At 47.4% G+C, this 19342-nt stretch overlaps 1 protein-coding gene across 1 annotated transcript in view; it reads right to left on the bottom strand.

Moving 5' to 3' along the window:
* Positions 1-10818, bottom strand: part of s1pr2 (sphingosine-1-phosphate receptor 2) — a 28702-nt gene extending 17884 nt beyond the window's left edge. Inside the window, exon 1 of the mRNA XM_062532840.1 lies at positions 10251-10818. The gene's annotated coding sequence lies outside the window, so the exon portion shown is untranslated. The remainder of the gene's footprint in view (positions 1-10250) is intronic.
* Between the last annotated feature and the right edge of the window lie 8524 nt (positions 10819-19342).

Below are 19342 nucleotides of genomic sequence, written 5' to 3'. Positions count from 1 at the left end.
AGACCAGTAATAAAGGGCCCAATCCGGAGGGCAATCCATCGCCTCCACTTAACACAGACAAATGCAGAAGTCGGAAGGAGGAGCCATTCAATGGTATTCCATGTGGAGGGGGGGTATTTAGGGGGAAAAGGGGGATTTTCAAGAAACCTGGCAACTTCACACAGACAGAAGGATTTATTAAAAAGGTGTTCCAAAAAAATTGGATGGAAAAAAACATCTCATTGGCAGGTCGCGTTGGATTCAGCTGTGATTGCCTGCCGGCCTGCCTAACACTAGTTTTAACACGCAGGCAGGCGTGAGGGAGGAACTGCGCGAGATCCGGCCTCTCTTGTCTACTAAACCAGGCCAACAGAGATCGGGATCTGGATAAGGAGTCTAGAGGCCACCTCAGATTTCAGCCGTCCTTGTGCTCCTTCTGTCTCTTGTTCTCACTGGGCCTCTCCCTCTCTTCGTCTCTCTCTTACTCTGTCTAGCTCTCCCTCCCTCTCTCTATCTTTATTTCTATAACTCCCTCTCTCTCTCTATCTTTATTTCTCTCTCTCTGTATCTTTATATATATATATCTCTCTATCTTTATTTCTCTCTCTCTCTATCTATCTATCTTTATTTCTCTCTCTCTCTCTCTCTCTCACACACACACACAGGAGGGGGATATCCTCTGTGCGCCATCTCTGAATGCCCGCTGTGATCCCCTTTTGTCCAACTGCTGAGCTCCAATAACACGCCGCTGCACCAGGAGCTGAGCCCAGCTGAGCCGCGCCGCACCCCTGCCCTCGCTCACTCGCGCTCCGCCGCTTTAGCACAGGATCCCCTGCTCTGGGGTTATGTGTCCACGTGTGTGTGTGTGTGTGTGTGTGTGTGTGTGTGTGTGTGTGTGTGTGTGTGTGTGTGTGTGTGTGTGTGTGTGTGTGTGTGTGTGTGTGTGTGTGTGTGTGTGTGTGTGTGTGTGTGTGTGTGTGTGTGTGTGTGTGTGTGAAAGAGAGATAGAATGTGTGACTGTGTGCACTCAGTTTTTGTTTGTTCGTGTGTGTGTGTGTGTGTGTGTGTGTGTGTGTCAGAGATAGAATGTGTGACCATGTGTGTGCACTCAGTTTCTGTTTGTGTGTTTGTGTGTGTGTGTGTGTGTGTGTGTGTGCGTGAGTGTGCGTGCTTATGTACGTGTGAAAGGAGAGAGAGATAGAATGTGTGACTGTGTGCACTGTATGTGCATTCACTGTGTGTGTGTGTGTGGCTGTACGAAAAGTAGCCTATAGCCAAGACCATAAATCCCCAGAGATGCACAGAGTGTACATGAACCACATGACAGCCATAGCAGATAGGAATGGAAGATAAAATTCAAAAGAACAAAATGACAAGGAAAACAAGAAAAATGGCATGAAAGGGGGGGAAAGGGTGGCAGAGAAAAGGTGAAGGGAAAAAGAAAGAAAGAATAAAAAGGGTAGAACTACACAACAGAGAAGTGTACTATCCATAAGGGTGCCCATATAGGCACACAAAGCCATGCTGATTGCACATTGCCCGTGATAAGCAGATCTCTTCTGGCTCAGTCTCCAGCAGACACCCAAGAAAAGATGGAGAGAAATGAGAAATAAACTATACAGTAATTTCCTGTGTATTGGCCACATTGTGTATAAGCCGCAGGACAGTGTTTTATGCAAGTTAAAAGAAACAATTAATACCATATTAAATGCCCCTGTGTATTAACCTCATAGACGAAGAAATGTTGCGATATCAATGTATAAGTTGCGGCTAATAGTTGAGAAATAAGCTATAGAGGGAAATGAGAAATAAGCTATAGAGGGAAATGAGAAATAAGCTATAGAGGCAGTGGGGAGCCGAGGAGTGAGCTGGGCGGATAAATGGCCTCCATCCTCACTATCATCCCTCAGAGGCTTAAAGAGAGACACCTAATCTCATGCAGCCCCATCTTATTCTTGCACGCGCGCGCGCACACACACACACTCACGTACACACACACACGCACGCACGCACACACACTTACTCATTCACACATACACACATGTGCACACACACACACACACACACACAAACACACACACAGACCCATATGCAAGCCCGTCTGGACCCAAAGACTTCCAGCTGAAAGTGTGAAGTGCTTTTATTCTCTCTGAAATTGGTGCTATTTCATATAGCTCTGCCGTGAAGAGAATGGAGGCAAAGAGGCAAATCTAGACAATAAAGCCTCTGTGCTTCTTAAGTCTGCCGCCGCCGCCGCTGCTGCTTTTTCCATCTCCTCACATAAAAATGCAGGATATGCACACTATTTACACTCCTCCATTGAGTTCCCCTGGCAGCCGGTCAAACGCAACAGAGAAATATGGGGCCCTATACAAAATTAGATTAAAATGTCTGAACTGGTGTTTTAAGGCCGCTTAATGGGTCTGCCTCGGCACGTAACGACCCCCTGATCCGGTCGATCGAGGCGAAGCAGCACGGAGCGAGAGGGAACTGTATATGAGGGATCATCCCTGTACGTAAATATATGAATTCCAGCTCCCCATTCCCTCGTGGGACAGCGGAGGAGCGCTTCCTAACTCTCTCTCTCTCCCCCCGACCTCCCTGGACACATGAGAACATCAAATCCTCCTGAGACAGAGGACGGGTCGTACTCCGTACCCCACACACACACACACACACACACACACACACACACACACACACACACACACACACACACACACACACACAGAGGGAGAGTCCGATCTATAGAGGTCACTTTCCCAGCAGACTCCACCAGATAGGAGCTTAAATGGGGAGAGACCCGTCAATTTACTCATGGAAACCCAAACAGATCCATTGCGCTCCGCTGCGGTACACTATAGCTCCTGTGTAAATCCAGACACAGGAGTCAGTGGAACATCAATACTCCATCGGGGAGGTTCTTTTCATTTGGGGACGGGGGCGGAGGTGCGGGGGTGCGGAGAGCTCTGTGTTTGGGGCATGTTGATGCGAACAGAAGAGAAGATTTGATTCAGCGAGAGACAGGATGCACTTAAGTCAGTCTGCCACGAAATGGAAGGAAGCAAAGAGACAATCACATTAACCCAAAATCTCATTACTAGTAGAACTGTTTACGCAAGTAGTTGGGTATGTGTGTGTGTGTGTGTGTGTGTGTGTGTGTGTGTGTATGTTACGGCATTGGATGGGCTGCGTGTCCTGTCTTGTGCAGTCAGCCACGTGCTTGTGTGAGTGGGTCTATTCTATGTAGCTTATCAGTTGTCATGGGACACCTCAGTGGTCTGCTTACAAGTGCTAATACATTAGAGAGCTGACCAGTCACAAGTCTCGCTCACAAGTATTAAACTCATTAAAATGTACAGGGCTCGCTTTTTAACAACAAACAAACAAACAACCCTCATATCCCATACTCTACTACTCCACTAACTACATTTAGTGGAATGAATTTCTTTTTTTAAAAGGTTAAAAATATCCGTCAAACTAGATTATATTCTAGACTCGATAAATTGAGTAATGTCTTTTAAACAGACAATAAAGAAACACAACTTCTTGTTTGGCCCACTCAACTGAATGAACTACTTCAAAAAGGGGGAAATTTAATTGCATTCGTTGTGAAAATCAGTTGCCCTGCCTTACATACATAGAGGACAAAAAGCACTTTCTCTTTCCAGTAAAGTCCTCTCATCTCTGGCCAGTGAGTGAGTGCGAGAGTAGCCTACGTGTCCAGACAACCCCCCCCTCCTCTTCCACCCCCCACCACCACTACCACCACCACACCATCACATTCACTTCCAATCAGCAAAGCAAGAGGCTTTTGTCTTGTTCTTTGCTGGTCCCCTACTGAGATCTCCAAGATGGTGGAGCACCCAGACATCTGGCCATTTTCATGCTAAGCGGCAGGAGCCTGAGCAGGATCTCCTCCATCTTAGCTCTGGGCCCTTTAGACATTCATGAATGTGCATTAGCATGAGGATGAGGGCCCTGGACTTATCAGAGGAGAGAGCCCACGGTGGCTAATCAGGCTTGACACAGCTCAGAGAGCCCTCTTGAGCTTCCACTTCCTCAGGACTGTAAGGACCCCCCCACCCCCTCCATTCACACACACACACACACACACACACACACAACTCCCTGAAACCCCACCAACTAGAACTACTGCTTCTCTGCCTCTTGCTGAATTGGGCTGGGGGCTGGGTGGGCTGGAGGAGTCCAAAAGTGACTTGGAAGGCCCATCCAGCTGCACAAACAAAGCCAGGGCAGGATAACAATGTGGAGTTGAAGAGGAGGAAGAAGAAGATGAAGAAGAAAAAGAAAAAGAAGAAGATGAAGAAGAGAAAGAGGAGGAAGTAGTAGAAAGAAGAGGAGGGGTGGTGGTGGTGGTGGAGGGCAGTGTTGGAATGTGGCTGTGGTGGACACGTCCGCATGTCGGCCTCTACCTGCTCTGGGGCCACGGAGAGTGCAGCTCTGGGCTGCTGACCGGCGCAGACGGCAGGGGAGCCCGACCGCAACACGACCGCTTTGATTAACGGCGCGGCACGCAGCACGGCACACAGCCCGATCCCGTCAGGCGTCCTCCCAATCCCCCGCCGCCCCCCCCCCCTCCCCTTCATCCCCACCCCACCCCACCCCACCCCACCCTTACTCCGCAACGCGCAGTGCTGCGCCACACCGCACCGCAAATCCCCCAGAAATACTCTGAAACCCTCCTATTTCGTTTCAGATGCAAAGACGAGATTTCCGCTGGCCAAACATCCGTGGCGGGCTTACAACAAAAACTTGTCATCAAACACCCACACGTCTTATCTGGCTACGTGAAAGAATTTTCAATTACTCAAGACAGAAACACAGAAAGAGAGACACACACAGAGAAAGAGAGAGAGAAAGAGAGCAAAAGAGAGAGAACAAAAAAATCAAGCTTATCCTCGACTTCACATGACTCACAGATATGTTTTTTTCCCCCCTCTTTCTTGAACATCACCATAAAACATTCTATCTGACCACATCCCTGCTGTCGAGCTGCCGTGCCTCTTTCACATGTGGCCAGGGGTGGAGAACCTGAGCCGAGGTCCTGCCACTAGAAATGAGGGCTCTTCTCTCGGTCACTCAGTGGTGTAGCCTAAGTGATGCGCAGGACTACGCAGTATAACGCAGTATACCCACTTATAAAGCATCGCCATCTCAGTATACCCACTGAAAATAGGCAAGGATCGGTATCAACATTTGGGGTTGATCATGGTATACCCACTACAATTAAGACTACATCTCAGTACACCCACTACAGCTAACTAGACTACATCTCAGTACACCCACTACAGCTAACACTACATCTCAGTATACCCACTACAGCTAGACTACATCTCAGTACACCCACTACAGCTAGACTACATCTCAGTATATCAACTACAGCTAACTAGACTACATCTCAGCATACCCACTACAGCTAACTAGACTACATCTCAGTATACCCACTACAGCTAACTAGACTACATCTCAGTATACCCACAGCTAACTACTGTATACTACATCTCAGTATATCAACTACAACTAACTAGACTACATCTCAGTATCCCCACTACAGCTAAGTAGACTACATCTCAGTACACCCACTACAGCTAACTAGACTACACCACTGCTGTCACTCACTTACTAGACTGGCTCGTTTGTACCTGGAAGCAGTGGAGAGGATCAGACGAGACGAGGGACCACAGGAACAGTACCTTTTAAAGCCATCCAAGTTGGCTTGGCTACGGAGGCCTTAAATCATTGTGTGTCCTAAAATGGCCACTTTCCCCCCCTTTCTCATTCATCCCTCCCAACCACCCCCCACCACCACTAACTGTCAGTTCGCTAAATATTTATAAAGTTTGCCTGGGGAGCAGCAGCAGTGTGTCAGAGAGGGTGAGATAGATACAGTAGATAGAGAGAAAGAGAGAAAGAGCCTGAGAGAGAGAGAGAGATATACAGAGAGAGCCCAAGAGAGAGAGAGAGAGATACAGAGAGAGACCCCGAGAGAGAGAGAGAGAGAGAGAGAGAGAGAGATACAGAGAGAGAGAGAACAGTGTGTTCCTTGTGTGTGTGTGACTGTATTCTGCTGACTGCATATTGAGGCTATATGGAAGAAAGCATCTGTTACCACAGCAAGCACATTTGCCCCATACATGTGTTCAACAGACAAGGTTTGTTTGTGTGCACATGTTGAGCATACACTTCCCCATATTAACTGTACACACACACATACTTCCCCTGACACACACACTCTCTCTTTTTCTCAGACACTCTCTCTCTTCTTCTCAGACTCTGTCTCTCTCTCTCTCTGTCTGTCGGTCTGTTTCTGTCTGTCGGTCTCTGTCTCTGTCTCTGTCTCTCTCTCTCACACACACACACACACACACACACGTAATGGAGCCACTGTGGCACACTGGCACTGTACCCCTCAGCTTTGGAACACTCCCCGTTGTTGGCGTGGAGACAGCCAAGCTGCAAGTCGGAGGCTGTGAGTTGGAACTTGCTCTCCAAGCAGCTCCTCAAACAGAAGGCGTTTATTTAGCTCCGGCTGCCACACCCTGAGAAAGTGTTTTTCAGGCATGGAGGAGAGGTGGGTGGTGGTAAGGCCAAGAGACAGAGAGGAAGAGAGAAAGAGAGAGAGGGGTGGGGGAAGAGAGAGAGAGGTGGGGGGGGGAGAAAGAGAGAGAGAGGGAAAAGAGAGAAAGGGAGAGGGAGAGAGGGATCACAGCCTGCAGTCATGTTGCCTCTGGTACCACATGGCACCATTAATATCTCTGTGAAGGCCAAAAGGGGGGGTGGGGTGGGGGGGTTAACCAGGGCCCATACGCTCTCAGAGATGGCACATATTGATTTGTGCAGCAGGAGAGAGAGCGCGGGGAGTATGGGGAATCACTAGCCTCCCATTACGTCCAGTTAACTCTGCAAATCCCATCAGCATCCGATTCGGCGCAGTCAGTTTACAGTCCCCATGTTCAGGCCTCTTTGTTCCATGTGAATCTTTTATGTGGCCTAAAATGGAGGGGGGGTGGGGGGGGTGGACGCAACAAACACTCCAGATCCGGCCTTCCCATAGGATCAGCTCTGTTTCACAAGCCGGCCTCAGGAGGCCTTCCTCTGCAGCCGAAACCCAGCGGCATACACACACTCGAATACACACACACACACACACACACATCAACTCTCCAAAGCAACTGCCCCGCCCAGCTCTCTTGACATGGTCCCACCCCGAGTCCCCCTACACACACACACACACACACACACACACACACACACACACACACACACATACACGCACAAAACCCCCCCAATCACGTGACCCAGCCCCCAAAAATCCCACACTTCCAGTTCCCACCGCTGGCTACATCACGCATTTATTTATCCTTCCGTTACTTATACATCTGTTTATTTATTCGCTTGTTTACTTAGGGAGGCTTCCCATGCACCCTTCACAGCTCTCCTCTCAAACGTGTCCAGTTACATACGTGACCCCGCCAGGAATCATCCGGTTTTTAAACGGGGGAAGGGAGGCAATTTCTCAGTAGGTTCGGTCGCTACTGAGGGCGTAATGATTTGATACTGAGCTGTGTTGTTCATCAGTCAAACTCTCACCACACTAACAGAACAGGCCGCTGCATGTAAATGTGTGGCCTGTATTCTGCAATGTGTGCGTGTGTGCGTGTGTGTGTGTGTGTGTGTGTGTGTGTGTGTGTGTGTGTGTGTGTGTGTGTGTGTGTGTGTGTGTGTGTGTGTGTGTGTGTGTGTGTGTGTGTTTGTGTGTGTGTGTGTAAGCCATAGTCACTGAGGTCATTGTCAATACATGGTTAATTGGTTAACACCACATCATGGGTAGTGTGGTTTGTGACTCCCTGCATAGTAAAGGCTTTTGCAATCAAAATCAGGCAGGTCTCTGGTGGCCAATTCAATAAATGCTATAATAACTCACTCAACCATTCTCACCTCATAATGAGGTCATGATCAATACAGGGGTAATTCAAGGTTAATTGGTCAGCGGTGCATTCTGGGAAGTGTAGTCTCTGCCTGCCTGTCTGCACAGCTGGGGTTTTAGAGACTAACTGGTTGGGGGACTGATGTGTGTAAAAAGCATGAAGAGAGTTGGCAGCGGTGGGCAGTGGCGGTGTGGCGGGTTTTGTTCCGGTCTAATGAAGCGTCGGGTCACATGACCCCAGAAGCAGACAGTGGGCCGCCCGTATCAGGTTCCGAATCTGCGGAGCCCGATTCCCCAGTGGAGTGGGAAAGTACTGTGTTTACCAGAGAACACAACACCACCCCACCGATCAGCACTACCTCATTGTTTAACCCCCCCACCTCCACCCCAAACACTCACCACTCGCCACTCACTCACTCACACACACACACACAGACACACACACACACAGACATTCAACACACACACACACACACACACCACAGACACTCAACACACACACAAACACACACAACAAATAAGCCTAGGCGACACCTCTCTCACCTCCTCTCGTCATCATCACAGCCGTCAATGACCCTGCCAACAGTCCCATTCAACACCTGATATTCCTGCTGTCCTGCCTTAGTCCTCTCTCTCTTCCTCTCCACACCCATGAAAACTGATGTTATCATGCCGCATCATTTGTAGCCTTTATGTGGCAATCGGCCATCCCCCCGCCGTTGTGCTTTCTTTGTTTTGTCTGAAGGGCCTGCTTGGCTTTTTTTCCCCCTTTATTGAGGTGCTTTCTGCAGGGATAACTATTTTAAGCTGAAGGGAGTGGCTCAATGATTTTCCTCATGGGTGAGACGGAGTCGGGGCACACACAGCTTTTAATACTATATTGCTTTTTCTAGGGCATACAGAGTCCCCTAACCACAACATGTGCAATTTGCTAGACACACCTCTCTACCTCCCCCTAAATACCCACCTCCACTCCACACTCACAGGCATACCAATTCTGCCGGCTGTGTCATTGCCATCCTCCCCAGATTTAAATAACGTTTTCGCTGGGAGGATGATAAGTATGTCAAGAGAGAGCGGACACTGTGGTGACCCAAAATCTAAAGCTTTACAATGTAGCACATGTTGCAGCTAAGCAAGATTGAAAGTAGCAGCAGAGGTGAAAGGACTGCGCATAAAGGAGTGACCTAAATTTGAGCATTTTGCATTAATCAGCCTGTCCACTGCTACATAAAATGCAAAGCCACATGTAAAACCATAAAGCAACATAAATCCACCACAGTTTATTTAGGTCGCACTGAGAGATTTATATCAATGTAATGGTTGATTTAATAATGTAGCCTATGTTTGGACGGGTACATTCAATCAAAAAAACGCCTTTTGGTGCATGGAGTTTATCCACGCGCAATGGAATTGTCAGTTTTCCAGTGACCACTGAACAGATACTGGCAACAGCACAGATAGTATAATAGAGTCTTTTGTCTGATTAATACATCCTTAAAGAACAATGCGACCTTTACAGAGACGGATGAACGAGTCTCTACAACACCAGAGGGGGGGTAACAGCAGGTCTTGCAACGGCCAAAAAAACCATAGCGCAGCACCCCGCGAAGCACAAACCAAAGCTGCACAGTGTGTCCTGGTTGGTAAATGACAAACTAGTGACTAGCCTAGCCACGTTATGTTTTCAGCCAAGGCAACGATGACGGCTTGAAGGTTAATGATTAGAGCACGTTACACATTAAGTACCTACAGAGTACGAACCATCTGTCTCCTTACTTTTATTTTAAGAATTCATCCATGTTACCGACGGGAATTGTAACAGTTAAACTAACTGTGTTAATCATGATAAGGGCACTGGAATAAGCATCAGAACTTCACTGCTGACCGATACACATCAGAGATAAGGTTTATCTACTAACTTCTGTGACAAACGTTCTTTGAAGGCGTGTAAATAGTGAGTTACACGGGAAATGCCCTGAATTGCCTTTAACACAGCAATACAATATTACAAGTTACACACAATCAAATGTGATAAGACATTCAATTCACAAACTGGTCTTCTTTAATGTTAGCTGCCGATAGTCAAGTCGCCGCGCTAATATTAACCTTTCAACATGTATAACTAGACCTAATGAGCACTGATCAGAAACGGGCGCTAACGTTAACGTTTCACGGTTAGGCTACTTTTCAGCTTTGTCAAATTAGTTTGTTACTTTTGTGAAGGAGACTTACTTTAAAATAACCTTAGACCAATGTGTGCTACAAAGTTCATTAGAATGACAAACGTTATGTCGGATTTTATGAGATGCTTACTTACCCCATGTGCGATATAAGCGAGTCAAACGAAACGTGCTAGCCTTGAGAAAGTTGACTGAAATCCTCTCCACATCAGGCTCAGTATTTCCAGGTAAAAGGCGAGTTATCGTTGCGTTACCCAAAATGTCAACTTCTGTGAACAGTCCGCAAGGTAACGTTACTAACACGTTATTCAAAACTTTTCCCGAGCTGCGAGGGATATGTCCATTGTTGAATCTATAGCTGGACCAAATCTCCTATTGTAAATCCAAGGCACAATTCAGAGGAAAAGCCTGAACGAGTCTTCCTCCACCGGCATTAAGATAATGTGCGGCACAGACCACTTTCTCTTTTGTTGCGATAATTCTACTCTGGCCGTCTGATTGTCCTCCACAACAGAGCTCCACAGGCTATCTGAGACGTCAGGGCGGTGCGAGCAGTGTGGGGCGACTGCAGGACTACACAAGTCCCACACACTTCGCACACACCGCTATTGACTCATGAAAGTTACTTTTTTCACAATAGGGCTGTGATGGGGTAAAAGCGCTTAGCTAGATTCATTCTATATTTTCTATAAATTTAGGTAACAGCCAGCGATGGGTTTAAAATCACTCTTTTATTGTAGGTTATTTTCTGACTCCCTCCAGGGTACAAATGAACTCCAGATGTTTTTCTTCATTTTTTTGTTCCACCTCCTCACTTCCTCCCTCACTCTGTGCAGTTGAGGCTTGTACTTCTCATGCCTCTCAACTCGGCTCCCCCAGGGCTGGCCGACTCGGCAGCGAGCTGGTCCCTTTGGGGATTCTTCAACGAAGGGGCACAGCTGTTTAACGAATTGACACACTTGGGGCATCTCTAAGATAGGCTACATGGGTGCCTTTTTGAATTAAGTATTTTCCCCTCAGATTTAGGCAATAGAATCACCCTATTTGTCAGATATACCAATTGTTAATACAGCCTATCTGGGCCATATAGGCTTGCCTACCATTTAACCTATATTTACAAAATGGCCCGGCCTATAATAGGCAACATTTGAGTAGAATGTCTTACATTGATGCGCTGTCAACATGTTACATCATGCCCAGGCCTTAATCTGTGGCTACATGCTCTGTTTTCAAGGTAGGCCTACTCTTGGATATGCCTTCAACTGTATTGTTCCACCATTTCGTGAGTCACACGCTGAACTTTGTTGTCTGGAAGATATGCTGACTCAGTTTTGTGTCCACAGTAGTTTTCGTGGGTGTGAGTTTGTGTGTCCTTGTATAACCATTACACATTCGGCCCCAGGTGTAGACCAACTCGGATTGGCCCAGGCGTGTTGGATATATCAGAACTCTGTCATATCGAGTTCTCCCAGGCTAATGAACTTAATATGCCAGGCATGTTGATACACACACGCAGCTGTAAAATGAAGTGGCTTGTTAATACAAGACAAGACACATTTTTACACAGCAGGGGTCGTGCTCTTTATTTTCTCTTTCTCATAAACTTGTGGCAAGTCAGATGCAACCACCACAGGGGGTGTGGTGGTTAGCGAGCATATTTCACCCGCTTCCCCACACTCCCACTGAGGGACAGAGTAGAAGTAGAGCCCATGTACTCAGGTAACGAAACCACGGCATTGCACACACGCCCTCTTTCCCACATGAGTCTCTCTCGCGGCTGGTATAAACAGCATTATCTGGCGCCTGTCCGCTCTGCTGTCGGGCAAACAAACACCCATCAGACAATGCACACACCTTGTGAGGCTTTGGGAGAGGATCAGTGTGTGTGCATTAATAATAAGCATGGACAGGATGCGGACTTGTGAGGCTATCCAAAAGAATCTTACCCCCACTGCTCCTCACTCAGCCTGGGGGAGGAGGGGTCTAGGGGGGGGAGGGGGGGGTCAGGAACCTTGACCTCACTTCCTTTTGCAGTCACTCACAGGCATTGCATTGTCTGTGAGAATGTGACAGACCCTGTGGGACACCCACACATCTGGCTGCTGTTATGACCACCTCTGCCACCCCCCCAATCCCCTTTCTTCTCCAGAGGAAGGCTGCTGTTTGTATGAGTGTTCACCCCTGCAGGAACCCCCGGTGGGTATTTATGCCTGACGCGGTCATACCTCATCGATGGTGTGTCTGTGTGTGTGTCTCTCTCAAAAGCATATTGCCGCCGAGAGCTTGTCAGTTAAAGTGGTTACTTGGTTTCCTCTGACAGGTTTCCCCTACTTACCCAAGATCCTGTTTTTTAGCTTTGTAAATCATTTTCATTTTCATGCCATCTAAACCAGTATTTCACCAACGTAGTACTATCATCAGTTGGGAGTAAAGAGATGGGGGAAGATCACATTATCTTCTCTGAACAACATGGCTATGTGTTTATGTGCTAACAGCACTTTACAACAGTAGGAGTTCAACCAGTGGTCATTGCAGATTTAACCATTAGATGATGAATTACCAGAGATATGCCAAACCATGAGTTCCGCTCTTGGTAGTATGTATTATCATTGGCTGTCTTAGTGATTGAAGACATCATTTTGCCAAATACATTAACCAAATAAATAATATGGATATTTGAAACCATATTGTGCTGAATGTGGTTTGGATATGGGACATCTACCCCCACAAAAGTGAGCCATTACCTAATGCACTCAACACATACATTTACCAGTGAAGCAGCAGAAAAAAACGTTCCAGTCTGCTGCTTTTTGCATTTTCGCCCCTGTTCAGTTGGAAATGTTTGCTGCGTGGAAATGTGCAATTCACCTAACAAAAGTCACTGAAAGGCAAGAGGCCTAAGTACCTTGTTTATTCCGTTGTGAATGCGCACAATTGCTCTCTTGTTTTTTTCCTTCCATCTCCCTCTCCTCAGACAGTCAAGTGCAGGCCTTGTTTGCTTAACCCGTCCCTAAGACAATAGGTCCTGTCCATTGTGGGACCGATCTCATACAGGGGGACGATGATGACGGGGGAAGAACCCCTGCGCTGTTTCCTGTGTTTTGAGGAGCGGCACTGCGACTGGCCCCGGGCCACGCTTTATTCCTCTTTTCAGCTGTCTCGGGGCTGCGGAGCAGCGGGTGTATTTTTAGTGCATGTCTAGTGAATCTTTTTGGAGGCTCCACACAGTCATGTGGTCCTCAGCCTGCTGATCCAATCAGGGCCGAAGGCAAAACGGTCTTGTGATGCAAAGGCGTTCACTTTCGCTGTCAGCGAGCGGCGTGCAACAAAAAAGCCTGTTTGTGTGTGTTTATCACTCAAGATACTTTTCGGTGCTGTTGAAGCGATGTGACGCTACGCACACTTTACGGTCAGTTCTGCACATTTTCCCACACAGCAAAAAAAAAAACCCAAAAACAGTTCACTTTTTCTCACACTATACCGCAGAAATATATATGTGGTAAATAGGAAATACAGACAAACAGAAATGGGCCTAGCATTTCAGGGGAGAGGAAGTGGGGGAGGTGTTACAAAAAAAACCCTAGTTTATTTGATGATACCGGGTGCTGAACTGGGGAAGAAAAAGAGTGAGGTTGTTTTCTAATAATGGAAACCCAGACATAAAAAAGCCCCACACATAAAAAGAAAATATAGAGAGGATTACAACTGGACAAGAATGAACAATCTTACAGAGTGGTGTCTGCATAGGATTTGAAAAGAATGCTCCCGACTGCATTATGGGCAACAGAACTCTGCCCTGAGCATCATCACCAGTGATGCCTGTGCTGTCTTCACACTGGCCTATGATGTTGACAGGACTCTGCAGAAATAGATTCCATGCGGCCCACCCATGCCACATGCACTCACATCAGCCCTGTTTACCAATACTAACCTGGAGCAATGTGTTCAATCAATAGCAACCTGCTGAGGCACTGACAGGGCCAGAGTCAATGACTGATTTCTCTCTCTCTCTCTCTCACACACACACGCACACACACACACACACACACACACACACACACACACACACACACACTCACACACACACACACACACACTCATGCCTCTCTCTCTCTTTCTCTCTCTCTCGCTCTCTCTCACTTACACACACACACACACACACACACACACACACACACTCACACACACTATCTTTCTCTCCCTTCACACATACTCTCTCACACACACTATCTCTCTCTCATCACACATACACTCACGCTTCTCTCTCTCTCTCTCTCTCACACACACACACACACACACACACACACAAACACACACACTCTCTCTCTCTCACTCATACACATGCAGGCAAGCACACTAACCTCTCCCTCTGCCCCCCTTTAACCCATTACAGACAGTGTAAACATTGTTGCCTGGAGTCAGGCTGGCTAAGCTCTGTTCTCCTCAGCTCATCCATTAGTGTCTTAAGTGTTGGTCGTGCCACATGGTTGTGGTATTCACCGTGGATGAGCTAAAGCTGGTCACCCAACACCTCTAAGTCTAACTCTAGCTTTTTTAACACCTCCCCCAGCCTCTTCCTCTCCCTAGAAATGTTTGGCCCAGTTCTGTTGTTAGTCTGCATTTCCTATTTACCACCCGTACCCATTTCTGGGCATATTTAGGTGAGAAAATGTGTTTTTCTGTTTTTCTTTCAGTGGCATTTACAGGGGTATTTTAAAGTGAACTTTAGTGAGTTTGAATGGAGTTGGGTGTTGGTATCTTAGGGACAATGCTGATTTGGTGTGAAGCACTTAAACAATATTAGATCCCCACCTCTCCTCTGTTTCGAAGTTCCTCACAGGGATATAGAGTTACCTTATTATTATAGGTACGAACAAAAAAGCTTGTTCCCATGGTCCAGTGTGTGTGTGTGTGTGTGTGTGTGTGTGTGTGTGTGTGTGTGTGTGCATGTGCATGCACATGCTTTTGTGTTGATTAGCGTGTGTATGTATTTCTAGGGTGTCCCCTTTCGTTCTCAGTGCAAGCGAGCGTGGGTACATCATCTGTCCTCTTTTGTGTGAGGAAGTGAGGGCCAGGCCGGGCGGAGTGGAAGGCAGGGCGCCCCCACATCACTCGGCAGCATGGGGAAGGACGGGAGGGACAGGAGGAGGAGGACCACGGGTTCACGAGCTTCCTGGGGCTTAAGTCCAGTGTTTACAAAGACCAGCCCAAGTACTCTTAGCAAAACACGGTCCAAACCCAGCGCTCATTATTACATTCTCCCTGTTAGTACAGACAAGGGGATACCGGCAGAAACCGAGTGGAACAGGCGTTAATGGCGTCCATTTCTTCAAAAGGCTCTAAAGAGTTAATTTCTTGTTGTGAAGTCTCATGTCTCAAATGGACAGAAATAACTACCCCTATAACCACAACACAACATAAATAAATAATGATTAAAGTTCATCAGATAAAATAGCAAATACAGCAGATTGAGGAACATCAAAAAGGGAAGATTATTCATTTGCAGATGGACCATGGAGGTCAGGGGTAAAATGTGTTGTTTTGACCTGAGACATATGGCAGTGATCAGCCTTGCCCCTTCTTCTGCCATTCTGAAACCCAACCCTGACAACTCTGACATTAATTACCTGACCTGGGTAAGATCAACCACTGATGCACAAGTCTCTCTCTCTCTCTCTCTCTCTCTCTCTCTCTCTCTCTCTCTCCCTCTCTCTTTTGCTGCCCCTCTCTTTCTCTGTCACCCACACACACACACACACACACACTCATGCACACACCCCAATCTGAATAAGAGGTAGAGGGACAGCAAAGCCTTCACACATTTGACAGCATTTCCAAAACAATTTAACTCATTTTAGACTGAGGAAATATACAAGTATTTACGCTTTCATATAAATTCTCGAATGCTACACATGTGCACTCTTTAAACACCCACTTAGTGCAGTTTTTATTGCTCATTAATTCCCATCAGTTTATTTGCTTTAAACAGTTTCGTTAAGCTCTACACAGCTGATTATCATCGTCCTTGACAGCCACGTGGATGCAGATGTTCTTGTTTTTCGCTGAATGCTCGGCTGAGCTTTCGTCAGTCGGTCCAGATTCTCGGTCAGAGTCCTCTCAGGTAGGATGTCGGCGCAGATGTTGCTCTCGGTGTGTGCAGCCATTCGCCTGAAGGCTCAGAGGCAGAAGTCCTGCCGGTGTAGTCAGTCACGCAGAGTCAAGCCAGTGGGCCTCTCTCATTCGTCTTTTTATGTATCCTCCCTTCCTTCCTCAGTCCTCGTTCCCACTGATCTAGATAAAGACTGATGGGGCGGCAACAGTGGGATTGTCTATCCAGTGTTCATTATAGATCTGTGTGAACGAGCCTGCAGGCCTGAGTATCGAGGATCGAGGAGAGAGGTTGACAAGTGCCCAGTGTGTTAAGATGGGGAGAGAAGAGAGGAGGCCAAGCCATTGATGGAGAAGGAAAGGAAGGCCTTTAGCAGGAAAGAAGGAAGCCTAGGTGATGTGGAGATATCAGGGGGGGAGAGGAAAGAGATGGATGGTTGGACGGCAGGCTTTTGCGGCGAAGGGAAACGCAGTGAAGTTGGTCAGCAGAGGGTGAAACAGGCTTTTCGGGACTAGGTCAAGCGTGCGAGCCGCTGGAATCTGCAGAGACGAAACAACACGCTGCCAGTCAAGCAGCTCAGGCGGGAAGGCGATCTGTGTCTCATTAGGCAAGTGAGCTGTGTGTGTGTGTGTCTGTGTGTGTGTGTCTGTGCAAGGTGTGTGGCACTGAGAGAGTATCAATGTTTGTTTTTCAGATTTAAACGTGCGTCACATCCTGGCATTTTCTCTCTGCTCTAATTGATTGCCAGTGACCACCGTAGGAAAATCTGCTGACGTTGACATCAGAGTTTGAGGGGTCATCTGACAAGAAGGATAAAGGTCAGGAACTTTAATCCTGATGTGGTAAGCCTGCTCGCCCCCCAAATCCTAAATCCTAACCCTCACCCTCCTCCCCGACATCCTCTACAGAAGCATGCCTTTTAAACATCCTGGGAAGGTTAACAAGACGCCATGACGCAGTTTTATCAACACAACTGTGCTTGTTGGAAAGCAGAAACTAAGCAGAGAGGGAGTACAGTGTCCTGAAATCTCTCGCTGTTAAGTCCTGAAGACGTAAACATGTCATGAAAAGTAATGTATTTTGTGTGGAGATGCTAGCACTGGGGAAAAAAGGCATTTATCATACAACAGTCACATTATTTTACACAAGATGGCAGGCACCAATTCTAACCACATCCATACATTTTCAGGCCCAAGTGGTAGACTTATGCACAATCCGTCTTGTGACAAGCAACGCTAATGAGCCAGGAGACTCTAGTTTACTAATCTCTGGGATAGGAATAGAATAGGAAGAATAGGTTCTCCAAAGGCAAACGACCTTGTCAGCATGTACAATGACATCTGTATGTCATGCTGTGTAAATGTCAGAGTGCCACCGATGAGTCAGGGCATCCTGCTGTCTGTCATGATGATTGGATGAGCTATACTCTGCTCACAGCTTCCTCTTTAGTTCAGAAGAACGGCAAAAAAAGACACCAGAGCAAAACACGTACGTGTTTCTGGAGAATGTCAGTTTTCAGCGCGTTGCTGTTTTTTAACCTCTTTCACCTTGACATGGCATCCTGTTCTATAGGCCCCCATGCTGAGCACCCAACTGGGAGGGATATTTTTCTGAAGAGACACCCGAGTCCCTTTTTATACGTACCTCGCTTTGTACCTCCTTTGTAGTGTTTTTTTTCCGAGGTCACTTCCACCTTTCGTTCCACACAGAGGGACCCCACAGTTTTTCTCGAGGTTCTGTCCAGCTCATCTGATATTTGTGTTGTTTAGGGGTGGGGAGAGGAGGGAGGGGGGGGGGTCCCCTTGTCATCTTATACTGCTGTCCGTGGCCTTTCTAATGCTTTTGCGGAGGTTCTGCGGCGTGTTGTTCGAGTTCTATCTCCGCGGGGCAGGGGCTTCCCTGAGGGACGTTGCCGTGGCCGTTGCCGTGGCCGCTGCTCTGGCGGCGCCGTGCGCGGATCGGGCCTGGGAGCCGTGGCCAAGTTTGGCCATGTTGATTCAGCTGCACCGCAACTTCATTATGACCTCACCCCCAGCCACTCAGCCAATCGAAATGGAAACGAGGGGCCGGCCAGGTCCAATCAAACGCAATAACAGCCCGTGATTAAAGGGACAGAGCAGACAAGAGGGCTGTGTGTCAAAAAGGGAAGCTGTGACTGGACGCTCCGCTTCCAAGACCTACCTCACCCGCGCATGCAGCCGAGAAAAACAAAACCCTTAGAAAAAGAGCGAGAGAGAAAAAAATACTGCTTGGAAAACAGCAGAAACCTCTACGATCTCCGTCCAGATAGACGTCGTTAAAGGGAGATGATGACGAATGACTGGAGCTGGAGTGTGGCCCCTCTTTGGCCCGTCCTTTCAATAATTCGAGTGGAGCCACAATGTTAAATAGAGCTGTTTGCCCTGGACACAAGAGTCCACGAGCCGGAGGTTTTCACATGGTAATGAGAACAGGCAGTCACTCACTTTAAAAGGGATGCTGGCGGCTTGGATGGCTGTGCACAGAGATTTTTTGAGTGAGAAGAGTGGACGGTTTTCACGAAAAAAAAAACAAAAATCACCACTGAAGTGACTCCAAAAGTACAGCAGGAGATTACAAAATCTCCAGTCAGATGGCAAGGGGTGTTGTTGACACATGGAACAAAGTTCAGAGTCAAAAACAAGAGGGGTGTGCCCATGCAGCGTCGGTCCCCCATGGAATCATGGGAATTTCCCCCACTTGGCAGACTCACGGGTGGGTGATGGGAAAGGAGTGGGACTGATTCAAAATTATGTCCTGTCATCCCTAGGCTTGTACAGACTTAAGAGATTCAAATCTCCTGCCTCAAATGGTCAGATGCCTTAAATGTATGTGTGTGTGTGTGTATGTGTGTGTGTCTCTGTGTGTGTGTGTGTGTGTGCGTGTATATGTCAGTACTTAGCAGGGTTTTCTCTTCTCTCTCTCTCTCTCTTTCTTTTTCTCTGTGTGTGCACTCTTAAAACGAATGTGTCAAATATAGCACAACTTGCGTAATTTATAACACATCTCTGTGTCCAGATAGGGACAACAGTGTGTGTTGTTTCATTTTTATTTGTTTGAAAATAACAAAACTGGCGTTGAAAACAACACAACTTTGTCGTT

This window comes from Sardina pilchardus, chromosome 3, assembly GCF_963854185.1.
Source record: "Sardina pilchardus chromosome 3, fSarPil1.1, whole genome shotgun sequence".
Taxonomy (NCBI): domain Eukaryota; kingdom Metazoa; phylum Chordata; class Actinopteri; order Clupeiformes; family Clupeidae; genus Sardina; species Sardina pilchardus.
This window is presented reverse-complemented; position numbering and strand designations above follow the sequence as displayed.